The sequence below is a fragment of the Emydura macquarii genome, unplaced genomic scaffold (genome assembly GCF_026122565.2).
Source record: "Emydura macquarii macquarii isolate MOO-44397 ecotype Brisbane River unplaced genomic scaffold, CSIRO-AGI_Emac_v2 contig_2897, whole genome shotgun sequence".
Taxonomy (NCBI): Eukaryota; Metazoa; Chordata; order Testudines; family Chelidae; genus Emydura; species Emydura macquarii.
In genome coordinates this window covers 44,206,012-44,228,067 of record NW_027133034.1, presented here as the reverse complement: position 1 = coordinate 44,228,067, position 22,056 = coordinate 44,206,012, and positions in this window count along the sequence as shown.

Genomic DNA, 22,056 nt, shown 5'->3' with positions numbered 1-22,056 from the left:
TCTGAAGCATCTGGCACTGGCTACTAAGGGAAGACAGGATACTCGAGTCGGTGGACCATTGATCTGATCCAGTATAGGCATTTTTATGTTCTTATGTTCTTAGAGCAACTGGCCCTTCAGTTATTTTTACACTGCTTCTTCACTTTGGGTTATAGTGAGAGTTAGAGTAAACTTTAGATTATTCTATGTTTTATTTTAAAAAGCCCTCTTAATTTTCCCTCATATGGAGCTTCCTATCTAATTTCTCTTATTCTTCCTAGTTTCACCAAGAACCTTAATCTCCTGGCTGTCATCATTTCTGTTTTTAACATCAGCAGCAATGGGGAGGCATCAGCAAGGGGGCAGTACTTTGGTGGGGCCAGATTCTACACTTCTAACTCAATCATCTCAGATTAATTTCAATGGGAGATGGCGATCTGCAGGAAATTCTGGATCAGATGCAAAGTCTTTATCAGCTAGCAGACTCATAAAGTTGATGGAACAAGCAATCCCTCTTCAGGAGTTCAGATGGAAACAAACAGCCTTGGCCCTGCCAAGAAATTCTATCATCTGTGTTGGTGGGAAAATGCACCTTGGCCCCAGAAGACTGTGCCCAGCCATGAGGTAGGGAAGTGGGGGAGGAGGAAAGCAACCCTATCCAGGGGAGATCCACAAAGCTGCAGGCCATTACTGGATGTAATTCCTCCTAACTGGCAGCCAGACTTTTGGACTAGGAGGTGTCTCATCAGCCTTCTGCATCCCCTCAGCTCCACAAAGCATAGTGCCCTTTTATTCATTTCCATGTGAACCTCTGCTCAGTTTTTTTCACAGAAGATCCTGTCTTTTGAAGTTCTTGCGACAAAGGGGGAAGAAGGGATCTCTGGTAACTCCATTCCACATATATTGGCCCTCCAGCTAGGCTGGGTCGCTCAATAGGTCCAATAAAGCTAACTACAAAAATGAAGGCTTTGGTAGTTCTTTGACAATGGAAACTTGTTAAGTCCTGTCATTTCTTGTACAGAACTACTGCTCAGAACTAGACTTGCTCTTTGTGAATAGTTGAGGATGTGCCTCATTGTCTGTAAATCCTTTTTCTTTAAAGCCCTAGATGATCTCTTCAAGTGAATCCATTCATTTTTCCATAGTTGCTGCCCCCGCAACTCCCATCTCCATTAACTGAAACTGACAGTCTCATTTTTGTGTGCAGTATAGTTGTAGCCATGTTGGTCCCAGGATATTAGAGAGATATTTTTGTTCACTAGTGAGGTCATATCTCATATCTGGCAGCAATTTCTGGGAACATTTTCTTTTATTGTGGAGCCCGTCTCAGTTTCTCTTGTCAAAGACACAGTTGAGCCTTCCCACTAAAGAGAAAAAAGTTTGGTGAATTCCAAGTATGTGTTGTAGGCTGCAGTGTGAAACAGTTATTCTGTGGAGTAAGTGTGAGGCTTTCTTGGGGTGTCCAGAATTATAAATCAATTTGTTACCTCTCTGCCTCAGCAAGAGAGAGGTAGATAGTATGATGGGACAGCCTAATTTGGCAATTGACTGATCTTTGATTACTAGCAGTAAACATATCCAATGGCCTGTGAAGGGATGATAGATAGGGTGGGTTCTGAGTTACTACAGAGAATTCTTTCTGGGTATCTGGCTGGTGAGTCTTACCCACATGCTCAGGGTTTACCTGATCGCCATATTTGGGGTCGAGAAGGAATTTTCCCTGAGAGCAGATTGGAAAAGGCCCTGGGGGGTTTTCACCTTCCTCTGCAGCATGGGGCCCGGGTCACTTGCAGGCAGATTCTCTGTATCTTGAAGTCTTCAATAACTTCAAGGACTTCAATAACTCAGTCTTAGGTTAGAAGTCTATTACAGGAGTGGGTGGGTGAAGTTCTGTGGCCTGCATTGTGCCGGAGGTCAGACTAGGTGATCATAATGGTCTTTTCTGACCTTATAGTCTATGAGTCTATAAGTCTATTTGCTACTGCTAAACTGTACATCAGCTCCCTGACACTCCAGTTTTGTTGGGCTGGCTAATAACTCATCAGGACTCTGTCAGTCCTTTCCTTGCCTTGCAGGTAACTCTTGGTGCCCCAGTTCCCGAACCCCCTGTAAGAGCATTCCTCTGCAATATCCAGCCCCTTACAGAAATTCCCAAGTCTTCTGTCTTCAAAAAGACAGAATACACACCAGCCTGTTGGCTCAGCTGATGATGTACACCTCACTTTAATATAACAGCACTGAGATGAATTTATAATATAACACGAATAAATGTATTCATAAAGAACAGAGATTTAAGTGATACTATGTAGGGATAATAGAAATAGAAAATGGTTACAAATCAACGCACTTCTAAGAGAGCGCATATAACTTCAGCTGGCTCCAACCTTTGTCTAAGCAGTTGTCTTAGTATCATCAACCCACCTGGTTGGGGAATCCACTGTTCATAGATGCAAAGAGTGCTGACCTCTCTGTCCTCTCAATGTCTAAATGTCTTTTTGCTTCTCTTTATATTCCCCAAAGTTTATCGTCTTTGTCAACAGTCAGGATGAACCCCCAGGGTTCAAACTCTAGTATCTTTCCATGCTGATTTCACATCCTCACCTGAATTTGTTTCTCCTGCTCACTTCCAGTGCAAATGAACTACCCTCTGTCTCAGGGATCATCATGCTCAATTTACATTAGAGACAGGGCGATAACTATCCTCCCTCTTGTCTGGAAGAAAACCGTTTTCTCCTTTTCGTTATAGACTTTAAAGCATAACATCAGTAAGTATGAATAATTCCTGATATAGTGTTAATACATACATTTCACAATTATATTAGTGACCAGCATGTCACCAGCTTTCATATTCTTTAAAGGTAAACAGTATGAAAGCAATGCGTTTGGTGTAGTGACTTTGTCACACCTGACAAGGATTGCTGACAGAGTAGTGAACCACCAGTGGGCCTCTTTGTCACAGTGAGGAACAAATATTGGTCCCTGTAGGAAGGCGCAGTGGCCTTCCTCTGAGCCTGGGCCCGCGGAAGGGCCGCAGGCACCCAATCAGACGCTAGACTGGCCGGCAGCCCAGTCTGCCCGGCAACCAGGCCGCTGGGCCCCGATAGGCCCTGCCGAGCGGCCAACCCGACAGCAGAGGGGCGGAGCCTTAGGGAGGGTGGCAGCCATAAAGAGCAGGCCCTGCAGCTCAGAAGGAAAAAGGCTGCCGGCAGAGACAGATGTGCTGCCTCGCCGGCTGCGGCAAGGGGCTGAACCACGCCCGACTACTGCCGCAGGTAACCCCCTCCCGGCCTTGCGGCCCCGGCGACCCACCTCTAAGGCCTGGGTTGGGCCTCCGGGCCCTCTGGACTGGCCGAGGTCTCCAGGCCCGAGGCGCCGGGCCCAGCCTCAGGCCCGTAGCGGCTGGGACGAGCCACCAGAACCAGAGGGCTGGGAGTTCCGCCCAGAAGCTGGTCCGGACCTGGAGGAGCTGCCAGACGCCCAACCCCAGGAGGCAGGATCTGACCTGGAGGAGTTGCCGGAGGCTGAACCGTACCCACAACCCTGCGATCTGGAGGAGCTGCCCCTCGCTGAGGAGCTTCCCAGTCTGCCCCCCGTGGACGCGGAGGGACTGACTGGACTACCCCGTGCAGTGTACCCCGACGACCCCGAGGAACCAACGGACATAGGTACCGGGGAACCAGGGGAGGAAGGAGCCCAGGGACAGCCGGAGGCGTGGCTGTATTAGGGGCAATGCCCAGTCGGCGTGTTGCGGCAGGAGCCCCGCCAACTGAGTGGCAACACCCGTGGCACTGCTAGGGCCCTGGGCTGGGACGCAGTGGAGTTGGGTGGGCCTGCGTCCCCCTCCCCACCCCCCTGATCCTTGCCGATCCCCAAAAGGGAAATAGCCTCTACCGCCCGCTAAACTCGAGCCACTGCTCCTTGCTCGCCCGCCCTGCCTGGGGGCCGGGGCGACAGACTCCTTGCTCGCCCGCCCTGCCTGGGGGCCGGGGCGACAGACTCCTTGCTCGCCCGCCCTGCCTGGGGGCCGGGGCGACAGACTCCTTGCTCGCCCGCCCTGCCTGGGGGCCGGGGCGACAGACTCCTTGCTCGCCCGCCCTGCCTGGGGGCCGGGGCGACAGACTCCTTGCTCGCCCGCCCTGCCTGGGGGCCGGGGCGACAGACTCCTTGCTCGCCCGCCCTGCCTGGGGGCCGGGGCGACAGACTCCTTGCTCGCCCGCCCTGCCTGGGGGCCGACAGCCCCTTGCTCGCCCGCCCTGCCTGGGGGCCGGGGCGACAGACTCCTTGCTCGCCCGCCCTGCCTGGGGGCCGGGGCGAAAGACTAAAAGAATAAGATTCCCCTGTTGTGTAGGAAGGCGCAGTGGCCTTCCTCTGAGCCTGGGCCCGCGGAAGGAGCGCCAGGACTGGACCGGGCAAGAGCCCATCCTACAGTCCCATTGAAGTCAAGGACAGTTTTGCCATGGATTTCAAAGAGATCAAGATTGGGAACTTATTCTTTGTTGTGGCATATCAGTTACTTCATATCCTTTGTTCTTAGACTAGAAGGTTTTGTGTACAACACTTTTCCTTTGGACAAGTGGCCCTTGATTAGTCATCAGTCAGCATGTCCAGGACACAAGCTCTCTACATTAGGCATTCAATTATATTGTTTGGCTAGTCCTGTTCCCTAGTGTTCCTACTTTCAATGAGTTGTAGGTAACAACTGCACCTGAACTAGGCCTGATTTTGTTGCATGGTTGGTCTCTCTCTCAGCTCTGTTCTCTGAGACTGCACTATACACTGCATTGACATATTTGCAGATCTTTGTACCATTGTACCATTGTACATGTATTTTGTTACATGATAACTGTCATGAGATACTATGACAGTATAACTGATCTCCTTGAATATCTCTAAAACTGCTAGTTAAAAAAAATCCAATAAAACTATGTCATAGGTGCCCAATGGAAAGGATTCAAAACTGATACTAAACCTCACACCTGTTTGCCTACCCATGTGGTGGAAACATGTGGTTTTGATACCTGTATGTAGTCTGAAAGATGCCGGAATTTCACAGAAAATTTTGGTGTACAGGTTTTTGAATCCCCAATGAGGATGACACACCCCATTTAAAATGGTATAAGCAAGAAGACCCACAGAACTCAAAATATTAATTTCCACTTTCCAAATATTTTGTGAAAAAAGCCACACATCACAATATCACCCGAAAAATTAAACAAAAAGTCAGTTTTGCAAGTAAAAGCCTAGTTTTGTCTACAAGTTCTCCCACTCCGCCCATGAGGTGAAAATGACTCAAGAAAGAGTCTGCAGGCTTTGACTTATTGATATGAATAGCAGTGTTTTAATAAAATGTTTCTATTGACCCAGATCTTTACCTAATGGGTCTTTTTAAACCCTGCTCATGAGCAAACAGGTCAAACTGCTGACTATATATTCCATCTTCCACACAGCTCCATGTCTCTCAGCTATTTAGATATATAGGACTATTCCAGCTTTAAAAGCATTTTTGTTTATATTAATACATGCTGACCAGTTAGCCACTTTTATATATTCCCATTCTAAATGCTGTGTAACTCCCTTAGGCCTTTGCTGGGGCTGCTAGTACAAATTCTTTTGCACTCTTCCACAGTGCCCTGGAATTCAATGTGTTTGTTCCTCCCTTATCTGCGTTCTTCTTTTGGCAAGTGTTAGCTTCTTTTTTTTGGCAAGTGAAGTGTTAGCTTGTACTGAAAAGGAAGGAGGCATATGAAATAATACTGTACTATAACAATGCAAGTTATTACATGAAATGGACTTGCCACAAGAGAGATGGAGCTTAGCACATAAGCTGACTTCTCCTTAAAGATGAACTTGCAAAGAAAAGCAAAAATCAGTCAGTAAAATCATTATTTGTGTCCTTAATGACAGCACACTCAAAGGTTTTATAAAGGAAAAAAGCTTTTTATTTCTTGTTTTTACTATTAGATAGACTCAGATGCTGGTTTCCTTGTTCAGTTGACTTGGACAATCTCTGGAGGACCTAGAACTTGATATCACAGCTGGACTGAAAGCCTGAGCTGTAAGTTCTTCAAGCCCTAGAATGAATAGGGAGAGAATGTGAAGCCTTTGGCTGAAACAGCGCTATCTATGACGTAATGTTCCACATCCTCCAAAGATTATTAAAGTCATCCAGAATAAAGAAGTTAATACTTGCTACTTATAAGGTAAAAACCAAGCACAACAAGTAAACAAAAGAACAAAAAGAAATTACATTGTCTTTGTACATCCTACATGCGTAGTAAAGAAAATTAACACAAAAGGGTTTGGTTTTGTTGCTTTTCAACTGATTTCTGTCCAATGGTAATGATTATATTCAACAGACCAACCATGTGTATGAAGAGGGTTTTTCTGAGGAAAGATATGGTTGTTACTTCCTGAAAGGAGGCAATCCACTTTCATGGAGGTTGCACCCACTGTGAGCAGGCCTCTCTGGAATGGGACAAACTAAGATTTTCTACCTAGTGGGAATTTTGCCTAAGTAGCTTTGCAGAGGATGGAAACATGCTTGGTGCCTTTCTACAAGCCCATGAATATAAAAAGGATGCATGTAATTAGGCTTTATAGAGCCCTTAATAATTAATCAATCTAGAAATAATTCTTAGAAAGAGCTCAGACACTCCAGAAGATTTTAGTCTGATGGGCAGCAGAAAGAATAATACAATAATAGGAGTTACAGATGGAGAAGCACTACTAGAACATCCATTCTTTTTTCCAGTGCAAGAATGTTCCATATTTTCTATTGCTTTATCCATTCTAGTTTTAAATATCCGAAGTAATGAGGTTTCTACTATTTTCTTTGTAAAACTATTCCACAGCCCAATAGATCCCAATGACAGAAAGTATCCCCAGATATTTAGTGCCTGAATCTGATACTCTTATTTACACTGAGTAGCACAGTACTTGATGAGGAGTCTCATTGATTCTAGTGGGATATCTCATGGAGCAGGTACTATCTGGCATGAGTCAGAGTATTCTTGCTCTGGATAACTTAGGGAGAGGTGAAAACCTTACTGAAGCTGATTCATTTAACTCTTCATCTTCCATGTGTTATATCGCTATCTGAAGGCTTTGGTCTTCACTTTAGACATTGTTTTAAATATAATCAATAAATAGTCTTTTATCATCCTAATTACAAAAGTGAGCATTTTAGAAAGAGTCACTGAGTGAAGCAATGGGAGTGAGACCACATTCTCTAGTGATTCCTAACAGTTAAAAATAAAGACAATCAGGGTTCAAAGTATTTCTCCTGAGGCAGGATTTAACCTTAGCGCAAACCCTGTTTCTAGCTGGAACTTAGCCAACTAATTGGTATCTTCTTTTTGGAAACACCAACTGATGTCCTGATAGTCTAATAAACTTCTAAAGCATTATGGGCTGGAATAGATTATCATTAAAAGCATATAATCCTTTAAACCAGGAAAGAGAACATCTGAAAATTTAAAACAGACAAACATCATATTTCATTTAATAATTCACATCCTGAAATACATTATAATTGAAAATGGGAACTCTTAATTGCCATTCTACTTGAAACTCAGCCAGAATGAAATGGCATTTCAATAGTCTCTCTCTTCAGGGCTTATTACATGAACTACAGACTATCTCAATGAACTTTTCGCTGATTTTTGTAACACTGGGAGTTGTATTTTGTATAGTAAATATAAATCAGCTTTTCCTGATGTAAGATGTGAGATTTCTTTTACTGGCAGTCTTTGAAAGGAAAATAAATTTACCTGCTTGTGTCATAAATAGAATAAAGTACTAAATGAACTCGTATACAGCCGATTTCAGTTGAACTTTTTTCCAGAAAGACTGTTGCTACAAAATATGGTTGATAAATAAGCCTATAGCAACTTGAGGTGGCTTAAAAAGAGTAATTGAAATTTCCCAGAAAGGGAGAACACTTTTGAATGTTATTATTTCTAACAGTTATTTGAAAACAGTCCTACATTGTTGAAGTATAAGCCCTTAAAATCTTCTTCAGGGGAAAAAGGTCAGGATGAGTGTTTGGTATTCAATTTGGTGAGGGAGGGGCCAGGTCCTCAGCTCATGCAAATTGTCATAGCTTCATTGAAGCCAATAGAACTTGTGACACTAGCAGACCAATTACCAGCTCATGCCAATGCCCTAGGCCTCAAGTATAGAGGTGACAAATATAGAGGTGGAAACCAGTCAGACTCACCTGTGTGTTAATATTGTTAAAATAGGTATTAGGCTTATAAAAATGTGTTTAGACTTTATGAAATGATTGTAGGATGCTACAGGTAGTAATCTCACTTACCGTCTGTACCCTATGTTATAAGGTTATATTGAGTGTTTGTGTTGTAAGCCTCTGTAACTCAAACAGAAAAAAAGCACAACTAATATAAAATGCTGGCTTCCTACAGAAGATGTTAGGTCCAGCTCACAAGAAGGCCCATCGAAACCAAATGAGCCACTGTAAAACATCAGAGAACAAAGCCTTTGTTGATTGCATTCCTTCCCACCTCTCATGAAGAGGAGATGTGCAGATAAACTCATCTCATCAGCTTGAGCTCTGAGCGGGAAGGGAATAAAAAATCCCCAACAAGAAGAACTGTGTATTTATGCTGCTTGGAGTCTGAGGGTCAAGGATTACTAAGCATAAGCAAAAGATCCCCAGTGTTTGGCCTGGGTAGACATAAAGGACACAGTGTTTGCTTATAGATCTGGTTTTATTAAATCGACCTCTGGACCGATTGATCAGCTCTTCACTTCCGCTCAATCGAACCGCATAAATTGATCTGATGGTGGCAAATTTGCCACTGTCAGTGTAGACATAGCCTCAGACCAAAATGCTAATTGCTGAGGACACGGAGATGAACTTTTTGACTGTTCCAAGAAGGAGTAAGAATAATGTCATGATGAAGACTTTAACTGGGCCCTTTTTATAATCATGTTACGTTTTATAGAGTGTAGATTTGTTTTCTACTGAATTTTGTTTTCCCTGTTATCTTATTTCCATCATTAGCATATTGAGAGACGGGGATATAAATACCCGAGAAATCTTTGGGATGATGGCTGTGATTGACAGCTCTGCTCCACTGACACAGTGGAATTTTCTACTACAAGAGTAAAGATAAACTTTGTAGGAGACAGAGCTTTCTCAGGTGCTGTTTCCAGACTGTAGAATGACCTCCCTCAGGAATGAAGGAACAGCACAAACCTCATCACCCTGCTCCAAGTGTAAGGCCACTTCTTCAACCTGCATTCTCTAACTTAAACATATAGTAGTATCTAAAATAACAAAACAAACCACACAAAAGAGGAACAAGCCCAGCCAAAACAAACCCTTCCACTGAACACACAACTGTCTATCAGGATAGAGTCTGAGGGAGAAAGCAAACTACATGTGGCAGATGTTAGTAATGTCTCAATGCATTCCTGGAAGGTATTTGGATACTACACAGATAAACTGTGATACAAGAACCTATACAGAATACAATAGAAGAAAAGAGTAAACTAGCACTCCTTGACACTCCTTGACACTCCAATAGACAACACAACATGCTGTTCCTGGACCGGCAGTAAGACTTCTAGAATAGTATGGATGAACAGTGTTTGAATAACTCATCCTGAATAATTTAGCATGGCTAAAGTTAGAAACTTTGTTCTGTCAAAATGTCACTGATAAAATTCCTCAAAAATGGAAAATATCAGTTGTATAATGTTCTTGTTTTACGCAAAGGAAAAAGCAAGTAAACTTAATAGCAATCCAAACTAGCAATCTTTTTCAGGAAAATCAGAGTAATAACTGGAGCTATAAACATTGTGAAGGAACTATAAATAGTTAATTGACTCTTGATCTTCAAAGTTCATCATATAAATAAAATTCCAAAACAACAAAATGAATTAAAATAGCAATGAAACAATCTATAGTTCCTAAATATCAGCTCATCCTGCAAACTCTAACTCCTGGAAGTAGTCCTTCAAATCAATGGGACTATGTGTAAATAAGGATTATTCATGTGAATAAAAGTGTAGGATCAGGGATGAAAGCTGTCATCAAAAGTAAGGGTGCGGGGGGGATGACAACGTATATAATTTTTAAGACACATTAATTTTTCCTTCTCTCTATGATCTGTCTTTTCATCTGTAATATCGCCAAGCTAGCTGTAACTGCTGTTCTTTAAATCCAGGTACAGTATTGTACAAAAAAGTGTCCTGACTGTGTGCATTATTGCAATAGGAAGATAGTATTGTAGTTCATTGTGAAGAATAACTTTACAGTTTCTGGTGGCTATGTAGTTAGGGCCAGATAGTGACAGGGAAACCCACACAAAGGCCAAGAACAATCACAGTCTATATGCCCAGGGGAGTGCAAAGACTGATCCCTCCATGCACCCTCCAGAGCACTTATTACCCCAAAGGAAGTGGGACATGAATGCGTATGAGGTGAAGCTAGTCTGCAAGCTGCTAGTGTTCATTTTCTTCTAGTTTCCATCAGGATGGTCCAACCTCAAACCATGCCTAATTCAGGGTTGTAATTTAAAGGCATGATCTAACTCCAAGTTTTCAATCATGTCTAATTTTCCTCTAGTTTTGTTACTTATTATCCTGTTTGTTCTGACTCCACACTCTCTACCCTGTTTTGTTCAATATCATAAATGCAAATATTTCATAATCAGCAGGAAATCTCAGTTTCTGTTGGCTATTGTGATGACTCCATGCACCATCTATTTTTTCATGTATTCCTTTGACAGATCCTGTATTACAAGTAGCTGCATCTTCCTTTCCAACCTTAGCTTTGCCTTTATGAAAATGACAGTATTCCACCTTAATAGCCCTAACCATTACAAATAGTCCTGTGGCTTTTACTGTAAAATAGGCACTATATAGAATAAGATAGTAAACTTCAATACCTCCTTATAGATAAAGTGCAATAAAGCTGGATTTACAATTATTGTTGTAGCATTCAGTCATTCATAATTGTTTCTATTCTACACTTGAAGAGTGTAACAATGGCTGCTTTACTCTGTGCTATTCCAGAGTTCCTGGCAAATTGTGCCTAGAATAGTATTGGGACAAAGTTGTAATGTTAGATACATCTTTTTGTATCTCTAACATTACACAACAGGTTAAAGTCCAGATGACCATTTCATGAGGAAACTCTTAGTTTGGCCACTAGTAGCTTTGGCATAAATATTCTTTCTGGGCTGAAGTTCTCTGGCATCAGCCTGGGAGTAAATTTAAAAAATTTCAGTCCAGTTGATTTTGCTCCAAAAAGCAGGAATCACTTGGACTGTCTTAAAATATATTATTTTAAAAATTACCCAGCAGCAGGTTAGAGTGTCCTATGTTAATTGGCCATGTAATAAGATACTCTATCAGTTAACATTGCCATTAGAACCTTTACTCTGAGTATCCTTATATTTTTTTATGGGCAAAATTTCTTTTAAGAAAGGAGGCCCCTGGTTGTTGCATAAAAATGCTTGCCGAATTGCACACCTATTCTCTGCAAATTCTCAACTATTGTGACTATCTATATAAACTGAGAATTTGCAAGTACAAATGAAAAGAGCTAAAAAGTCAGAGACAGCTTTCCTTTGGGCTGCCCAAACTTATTGAATAAACTCCCCCAGGAACTAAGGACCATTAGAAATGTCACTGCATTCTGCTCCAACTGCAAGGCATGTTTCTTTGACCTTCCCTGCCCTAAGACAAATCCATAGTAACACACATACACACATATATATGTGTAAATAAATAAATACATAAAATAAATAAAAGCAAGACAGTCCACTGCCCACCCTGCTCCCCGGGGGGAAAAGATGAGAGAACAAATGCATGACAAATGTTAGTCACATTGCTCAATACACTACTGGGAGGGGCTCAGGTACTACAGTGATGAGCATGGTATAAAAACCTATATAGTATAGAATAGAATAGATCAGGTAACACAAATATACCCACTCAGTCTGTTCAGGGGTAGAAGAGGAACCATCTTATCTAAAATATAGGCCATAGCAATAAGGTCAAATAGCTTAATGTACCCTGTGTAAAGTAAGCTTTCTTGTACTAACTTTCTGAGTTTGCCTAGGCTGTTATTCAACATAAATTACAATATTATTTACTCATATACTGTATTAATTTATTTGGAAAAAACGCTAAGTTGCTCCATTAGCTTGCCTGGGATTTCTGTTTCATTTTCTCGATCAGTTTCTAGCTTATTGGAATCTGCTATCATAATACTTTTTTGGTTTTCCTCCAGAAGATTGCAAAAAGCTTATCAATTATGAAGATGACAACCAAAGGCATAAGATTGAAGGCCTTTGTAAGCTGGCACTGAATTTCACATAGTCATGAACACCCTTCTCTCAGTGCTACAGATTACATCTTTTTTTAAATAAAGTGCACATGCAGGTGAATGAAGAAGATAATGTTTCAAAGGGATTCATGAATAAGAAATTGCTTTGGAGAAGAGCTGTAACTCCTCTTCCCCAACCTGCAATAATTTAACACACACACTGTATGAAACAAATCCAGAAAAAAACTTCCAGCTGGGGTTACTACATTCTTTCGCTATGTGTTTTTGATTTCAAGATGTAGCAAATGGTGATCAGTTGATAAAAATATAGAAGTAGATCCAGTAATGAAAATATGAATTAAACTACTACATGCTGGTGAGTACTGGTATTTTTGTCAAGGGTCCCTGGCCCATATGAAACCAGGTCAATTTAAAGATTCTAAAATCCATCTCATTTATCTGCAGGCTTCTCTCAGGGATGTGTGAATGATTGTGCAAGAGTCGATAAAGTGTCATCAAAGAACTAAGCTGTGATTGAGCTATAGGTGGAGAGACATTTGATAGAAAATAGTAAATTACAGGCTTTTCCAGATATGACACCACCTTGTGCACATCAGATAGAAAAACCTTGGCAGCAGTATTCTTTTCTTTAAAAAAAATTAGAAATAAACTATTATAAAATATAAGTATTAGCTATATTCAGTAACAGTAATTAAACTACTCTACTAAACATGCCTTTCTTACAAAAGCACATGCAATTGCTGTTGTCAAAAGGATAAAGTTATTAATTGGAAAGTTTGTCTTGAGGCTAACAGATCATAATTCCTTACTGCTTCTTTCCTAAAATATTTGTATTTCACATAGTAGTAGTAGTAGTAATATCTGAATTGTAGAATTGTAGATTATTACTGTAGACATTGAAGATATAATCTGGTTTTGTAATCAAAGGTTTCTGTGCCATTGTGAGATAAGGAACCCCAGAAGTGATGGGTCAACATTTTCACTAGGTCTTGCAATTTTCTGGGTTCAACATATATTCATCAATTAAAACCCCTTTTGCAAGTGCCTGTGAGTGCAGTGGCTGGCAGGCTGTTCAGTGAGGCATTCCTTCTGCTCTGACCCATCTTTTGCAAGAATCTACACTAAAGGCTCTGGAACACATAGAGCAATGCCCCTTCATAGACAAGATTGTGACTTGTCTTATATGGCAGCACAGGAAAGTAAGGGGGTCTTAATATGTCCCTTTGCTTCCCTGTGTAGCGTCACCAGTTTGCATGTGTGGTGTTATGGGAGTGCTCTGTGTCTGTAAATAGTTAGTAGACAAGGCGCCAGTAGTTGGATCTCAAGAATACGTAACATAGTTTCTGGGTTTTGTAGGACCAATAAAACTTGTTGTGCAGTGCACTTGACTTTTCTCTACATAGCCCTTAAAATCAGATCTTAATATATGGGACAGCTGGACTGTTATTCCCCACTTCTCCCATAGACAGGAAGTGGTTAGGGAGTAAAGAGAATGGGACAGAATCCCACATCCAATTCCCCCCTACCTAACGTGTCCAATGTTCCTGGCATGAAGAGGAAGGAATCTGCTACTAGTAGGAGCCAGTAGAAGATTATTTCTTCCATGAAGCAAGGTAAGAGAGCAAAGAAAGATTCATGACTCTCACAGTCATTTTTTTCCCTTGACTGATCCTTTTATTCCTTAAATATTTGGGACAAATAGCAATAACCTTATTCATGTGGAGTATCAGCGTCCTCTGTGAGCATCCCTATTGATTTCAATGGAACGGCTCACAAAGTAAGGTACTACTCACTGTGAGTAAGAGTTTCACATACCTTTTCTTTACACAATAGTGCTCCTGAATCATGCTATAGCACTGGAAATCCAGATGTTACTGCAAAGTCACTCTAGATATATTTATGGTTTTTATGAATAATAAGTACTTGTTTAGCCCCTTAACTTTACATGTAGATTTACAGTAATTTTTTTTAAAGATAGAGTTGCTACTCTAAGGAGATTGTAGTGTAAATAAGACAAACATAGAATATTAAGATAGACATAGGAAGGATGGGAGTTAAATCAAAATAAAATAATGAGTAGCATGTAGCAAACATATTATAATTTGCAATTGAATTAAAATTATGCAACATTTTAGTTAACTAGGCAAAATAAATCTGTGCTACTATAATAGTCTGTTCACACATTTGTGTGCAGAAAGCACAAAACCTGTAAGACCTTAAAAAAACGAATTAACAATGTTCTTAAGGAGAAAGTGCTTCCAAATACACCATGGAAAGACTTAACACAGCAGCCCATAGCACTGCCAAGACACTGCACAGTGCTCTTCAGCATACTGCTCAGTTTTATTAGTTTTACAGTATCTAGCTGTGGTTTTTATGATTTGTGTAGATGAATAGTATTTAAGCTAAACTATAACATAACAAGATACTACTGTTCTTCCTGTTTGCTTTTCAGAATTTGCATTTCTCAGATGTTCAGTCACTGCTGATAGGTTCTGTTTGTGTTCTATGGATTTTTATCCCAGTTTCTTGGCCAGGACTTCTCATCAGCTTAAGAGATGAGGAACAATAAATGGGGTCACTCATGTTAATGTTAGTGATGAACAAAATTCAAAAGCTTCAGAGTTTTGTTTTGTTTTTTGGATGAGCTTAGATAAATACCCAAGAGTATGGATGCTGATCGAGTTTGTATTTGAATTTTGCTAACTGTCTGATGCTCCTCTGACCATTTCTTCAGCAGCCTCCTCCTCTTCTTGCAACATTCTAACAGTGGGATCCAGAGGCAATCTCCTCCAGTAACCTCACTGTACCTTCCACTGGTATCAGCTATCTTCCTTCCTGTAGCAGGCTGGATTTGAAGGCTTGAAGGATTGAGCTTAAGGCAGTTCTGTTTCAGATTCATGATTCTGGGTATGTAAGGAGAGATAGATGGTCATTACTCAGCCTTCACAGTTCCAATACATTCCCTGGTAAAGGGCAACAGAAAACTAGAACTTAATAAAATGATGCTAGTTTCAGACATTTATCTGGCATAACATGGAAAAGATTAAAATGTCATCCTTAGTGTGCACAGTAGGTTACATTTTGTAATACAAGGTCCATTTGAATGACTCACTGCTATTTTACGTTCAATGAATTTAAAAAAAAACCCAAAACATTTTAAGTTCCATTGTAAGGCTCAGGAACACCATAAAGAAATAAAATATTTCCTGTTCCTATTTTCCTTAAAACAATATAATGGTAATGAAGCTCTGCACATTGATGATTATCACTACATGCCAACCTCCGTTAGATGCACTGAAGACCTCATATCAGTGTAGCTCCCTTTTGCTATGGGATGTGTTTGAACACTTTTGCTCCTGATTCGACAAACTTTTTGTGGTCTCCAGAAAGAAGGACAAGAAGCTGGAAATAACAGTAAAATATATACTAAAGACAATGTTTTCCTCTAATCTCTTCCCAAGGTCAGAAAAAAATAACCAGGTGCTGATAACATCCTCTTGTGTCATGTTTTTTCAGAAGCCATAGATTGTTTTCCTGCTGGCATATATTTATGCTTCTCATTGAGCTATAGGCAGGCTACAGAAATCCCACTCATTGACCTAATAAGAGTAAATGATTCAAAGATGACTGGAATTTCTCTCAAATAATTGCCCAATCCTAAAGGTGTTACAGAATGAGCTTTTAGACCACTGTAACTATCAATCACTAGCACTGAAATTCTTGTCTATGTAATTGCCATTGGAATTCTTGACCTGGAAATACCAAAACAAATGTGTGTGTACACACACTCCAGACTCTCAAATAAAAATTCTCCAAAGAGTCTAGTACAGTGAGCTTTGTGGTAAAGGTTTGTTTGAGTTGAGTGGTATATGCTGAAGGCAATACTTTTACTGAATATTTTTCCATATAGCATTTCATCCTCATTGATGTTGTTTAAACATGTCTTCTTATTTGTTACTTACACAGACGAGAATCTAACAGAATGAACAAATGCAATACAATAAATACATCCTCATGATTATCCATACTCCCTTTACTTTCCTGTTCTAATTCACTTCCTTTTGTGCATCCTTTGGTGGACACAAAATTGGAAATCCAGATCACCTTTCTGAAAAAGAAGGAGCTTGTATTTAAAATATGACTAGAAAAGAAATCCCATATCAAAAATCTCTCTGATGTCAGCAATGAATTGATATCCAAAAACAATTTTATGCACCCAAACCAAGAGCCTGATTTTTCCTCTCTCAACAAGTTCCGACTGTTTTCTCATTGAAATAATTCTGGGATGCATCAGGACTAGTTTAGCATAGAAATGGTAAAATAATAGGCTATGGACTCATCCAGCATTATAGGTGCCTTTGCAATTGGGAAGACTGAAGGGAAATGCATTTTCAAATCACTGACTGACAAGAAAACACAGAAAGTGTCATTCTGAAATGTAAGCTGTGATATCATTTTATAGATTTTTGAAAACCACTTGAAAGCGTTTTAGGCTCATACTCAGCCTAAGAATCAGAGATTGAATAGTCTCAAGACATATTTTCCATTCAAAAAGCAACCACCACCTTTTGGAAAAGTGAAAAAACTTCTGTTTAGTAACAATTCTTCCTATCAATATTATAACATGTATGAAAACAGGGCCTTTGTCTTTAAATGCTAATCTGCCCTTTCTACTCATTGCACAACTGGACTTTCTCACTGCATGCTATGCACGGATCAAACACAAAACAACTGCCTGCTATTGTAAGGGTTTGATCCAATCCCTTTGAAGTCAATGGAAAGACTCCCATAGACATCAATCAGCACTGGATCAGGCCTCAAGTCAGATTGGAGGCTATACATGGTTTTACATAAAGTTAAACTATGGAAGTAGTTTTCTGCACTGGAGAGAAACAAATCCCATGCCCTTTGTGTGCCTGCTCTATTACTCTAAAAATATGAAACAAAAAATGTTGGTGTATGGGATGAGAAGAGGTATTTTGAGAAACATGGGCTCAAGCATGATCCCTCAGCAGTTTAGTGTCTCACTGAACTATGAGCTGTGAGCTCCCCTCTTTGTCCTTATGTCTGATACTAGCCTGGGTAATTTGTTGGCCACACAATAGCATTTTCATTAATGTTGGCTCATGTCTCCGTGCACTCATCCATTTTTACCTTGCTCTTCTACATTTCACACTCCACACCTGCACTGTGCAGGAGTCTCAATTCTCTAAGCTCCTAATCATTGCCACAGCAACCAACTGTGATGTTACAAACTCAGAATTATGATGAGTCTCCTGGTGGGGCTAAACAGCTGGAACAGATGAGATCTTAACAAAGACCATCTCAAATAGTCATAAAAATGTGAGACAAGAAACAGAGAAGATGTATGATCACTTGATTTGAAAGGTTGTTAGCCACATTCTGACTCCTTGCTTACAAACAATATAAAGAGACACATTTCTGAGGACAAGGTCCTTGTGTAATTGTAATTATTGTGACCATGCACACAACTGAGATATTTACACATGGAAATTGCTATTTAGGCATCCAGCTATCCATTTGCGAGTTCAGTCACCTGATTTCATGCATAATTGTGGTAACTGTCATGTAAATGTGAGTACACAGGATTGTCAACAGAGCTGGTAACTTAAAAATAAAAAAAACCCCAAATAATACAGCACAACCATTTAACTGACTAAATCTCATTATTATTCTATGTACTGCAATACATTTATAATATGTAGCAAAATACAGTATATGTATGCAACCTTCTTTCAAATGTCTGGCAAATGTGTTTTAAAATGGCTTAATTACAAGACATTAATGGCTCAAATGGCACCACTGGTTTGTTCTTGCACATAGTTACTGTGAACACAAAAGCTTTCCTATAAGGAGAAGTGCTTTTAAATGGCTTTTTCAAAACTTTCCATGAGGCAATGGTGTGTCTTTAATGTCTAACATCAAAGTCTGAAGGCAAAATAGGTCCATCCTTTGTCTTGATCCATTCCCATACAAAAGACACCACACCTCTGAATGAGACATTATATTCTTAACTGTGGGTTCCATGCATCTGCGTTTGACTGAATGATTCATCTTTCTCATGACAAAGATTGCAAACAGAACCTTGCTCTGGAAAGGGCTTCTGCCCTATTGAGAATCTTAAAAGTTTGGAGCAAATATTCAGCATTGGGAATGGGTTCAATATTTCTCTTTATTGATACAGCATGTGCTGGCTACCGTGGGAACTGACAATATATCAGTACTGAGTACAACCATTAAGCATAGCTAGAATAAATGTTAATGTCATTTTACTTAGCTGTAATCATATGAAGGCATTATGGACTGTAGCTTCTAACAGCTGGCCCCATTATAATTAGAATTTGTTAACACAGTTGGTGGTATGCTGTCTATTTTTACACCATTGGTTTTCCTGCTGGAATGTCTAAAAGGTGTTAGCATGTTGTACTGATCCATCAGCACCTCGTGAAGGTGAGGCGTTGATGGATCATAAGCCGGGTGCCAGTCTTATAATAGGATTCATATGGCTTGGGAGATTTAAGGCCACTGCTGGGGAAAAAAGATGGAGATTAGATGAGCATGAACTATTTGGAGTAGAAAAGGAATAAAGGAATCATTTACAGGAAATAGTTAAAGTCTGTTAATTGCTTGGCATTCTGCAGGAGACTTCCATTTGATTGCGTACTTGGACTGCTTCAAGGCACACATTGTTTCGGTATCTTTGGTTCCCAGTAGAGACCCACTGACGTTCTAATGTGTAAAGCGTTTGGTTTATTAACTCGCACACTTTACATTTTCACTGAAAATGAAATAAGCCGGAGATGAAGAGAGCTCTTTGGCCTCTTGTGAGCCTTAGCCACTCTGGAGAGGGAGTGGAGACAAACAACACTGAGTTGGGCTTATGGCCTTTGAAAGGTCATATGGCCAGCTGGTTGCTGGGGGCAACACACTTGGAATCACCCCTTATTACATCTGTTTAAAAGCAGCATTACAAATACATTTATTTAATTGAAATGTAACAAGATATAGCTATTCAAACTGTGCCCATTTACAAAGCTAATTCCAACTTTGCTGCTAGCCTGCTGAATGACCTTGGGCAAGTCGCTTGACCTCATAGGGATTCTCACTATGTGTTTTATCCTGGGTACTACTTTAATTCAAGTAACACATTATTGAGGAACTTGTTTACTAAAGAGTTTTCCCGATTCAATACATACTATGTGCAGACTTCCATGCATAGAAACCCACACAGTTTCACCTAAATCAGCTATGGAAGCTTTGATATACATTTTATTGAACTCAGAATGCAGAGATTACTAAACTTTGAGAGACAAAGAAATATTGAAGAGATGGCAAGTAGTGAAGTTGTAGGTCAGAAAGTTAGCTAGAAATTTGGTAACTGAAAATTTTGCCAGTTTTATTGATAATATTTTAATGATTATACATGTATAAAATTCTCTTTTGGAGCAGTCAACTTTGTTATACATTTGGAGATTTGTTTCTTAAAACAGTCCACATGGTAAATGAAATCTCTTCAACGTCCATTTGATTAAATCATTACTAAGGATATAGGAGCTTGAGTTATATCACTGTGCAATTACATTCCATGAAGTATTGTACTACAACTATGTATGTAATATCTACGTGTATTCATACGATGTTCTGAAATTATCCTTGCCAATGAGCTAGTGGAAAAGCATTCACTTCTAGTCACTACAAAAACAATTCTTAAATATTTTTTTTATTTTTCTTTGAAGATATAGTTAATTTGTTTTAAAGTAAACATTGCCTTGAAACTTGGATGAAATCAGATACAAAATATTGATCCACAACTGTTACAGTACAGTATTGCTCTTTGCTTTGGTTGGATTTAAGTCGTTGAATTTTCAAGAGAATGTATACTGTTCGCTCTCCCTTGTTGCTAATAAAGCAAATGAACAAATCTATCAAATCCAAAACAAACCAAATTTGTTTGTAGATAACAAATTCCCTGCATAGAAATCAACCATTTATGCCCCCTCCCTTTGCCAGTAACACCACAATGTGGTAGATACTTTATCAACACAGTTAATCGTTTATCTTGGAAAACCAACCAAGGCATTTCCTTGTTGGCAGGGATGCTCTTGCCAAGTGGAATTATTAGGTCTGGTCTCCTGCCAGAGTTTACTCCCAGACTTCATCATATAACCATTTCTTTATGTAAAGCTAGTTTGTCATTAAGTGAAGTTGGCATGAGTTACCATGCCTACTCTTGTGCATGCATTTCCCGCAACTGTGGAAACAAATCAGGGAACTGTGCATACACAGTCGGATATTTAGATAAGATCCCTGATTTCCCCGTACAACTGAGTTCATAGCCCATGCAAATATAAGCATGGAAATGCATGTGTAAAAACACACACAAGGATGTCAGGACTCACTTTAAGAAAATCTGGATTTTAAAGTTATTTTCTTAACCACAAAACACCTAATGAAAAGGTAGCTCTGTCATTTGAAACCATGTTGGCCAACTGGTCCCCACTCCCTACACAGTATGATGTATGTAGATAGACAAAACAATTTCTTGCTGTCTCAACTGCTTTAAAAAAGTTGCATTTTGAAGAGCCTAGAGGTCTACAGCACACAGTCAAAACATTATTCTGGTAATGTTGATGCACTGCAGAAATCTCATAAAAGTGCCATGTTGAGCAGTGCTCTGTTTTGTGGTCTTCACTGTAAAGGTTATGTAAGCGCTGGAGGGCACATGCCTTATCACAATACTGAGCAAATGAAAGTTGCTATAATCTCAGAGGAATCCTTTATGGTTATAAATTGACAGAAAGGATGAAAACTTTGACAGAAGGAACACATCAGTCATCAGATGAATTTGACAAATGATTGCTCATTAAAAACACAAAGTCCTACTGGAGACATTGTCAAAATGGAGATATAGAACTCAGTGGCAAGCAGTGATTTCCCCATCCTTCTTCACACAACTGACCTTTACAGCTACTATTAAAACAAAGGCCCGAGGTGGAAAATGAGTTTTTTGACGTGTGGGCGTCTACATCCGTGGATAGTCTTGGACACTAATCCCACCAAATGACATTGACGTAAATGGTGGTACTGTCCCCACTATTATTCTGTGGGACCTTGTGTACCCCTTTTGCCTTGGTTTATGAAACTGTACTCTGATTTTAGAAGCCCTAACAAAAGAAGGTTTAATTACACTCTCAGTGGGTGTAGAATTGTTGTTGAATATGGTGTTGGCATATTAAAATCACATTGGAGGTATCTACAAACCCACTTGGATGCCAGTGTCTGCATTATTGTGACTTGAGGTGCTTTTTTACAACCTTTATGAAGCCCAGAATGAGGACCTATGACAGTGAGGAGATGCTGGATTGGTGCACTCAGCCAGAAAGTGTACTTACCACTGTAGGAGATGGTTGCACCCAGGCAGCAGAAGTCAGGGGGGCTTTGTGTTCTCACATTATGGACTTGCATGATCCAGTGGAAGAGAGGGAAAAGTACCTGTAGGAATGTGCTTGTAGACAGGAAAATGGCTTATTAATTCTTTTTTGGAAAGGGCCATGCTTGGGAGTTGTGTAGGCTTGATTGACATGCAATGTAAATCTGAATGATATGATAGATAATAAATATGATTAAGGGGTGTACAGATGGAATTTATTTATACCTAGCCAAACAGAGGAATACCATTTTCTTACTAATGCTAATTGTTCCTGAACATGGTTTTTAGCTTTATTATTTCA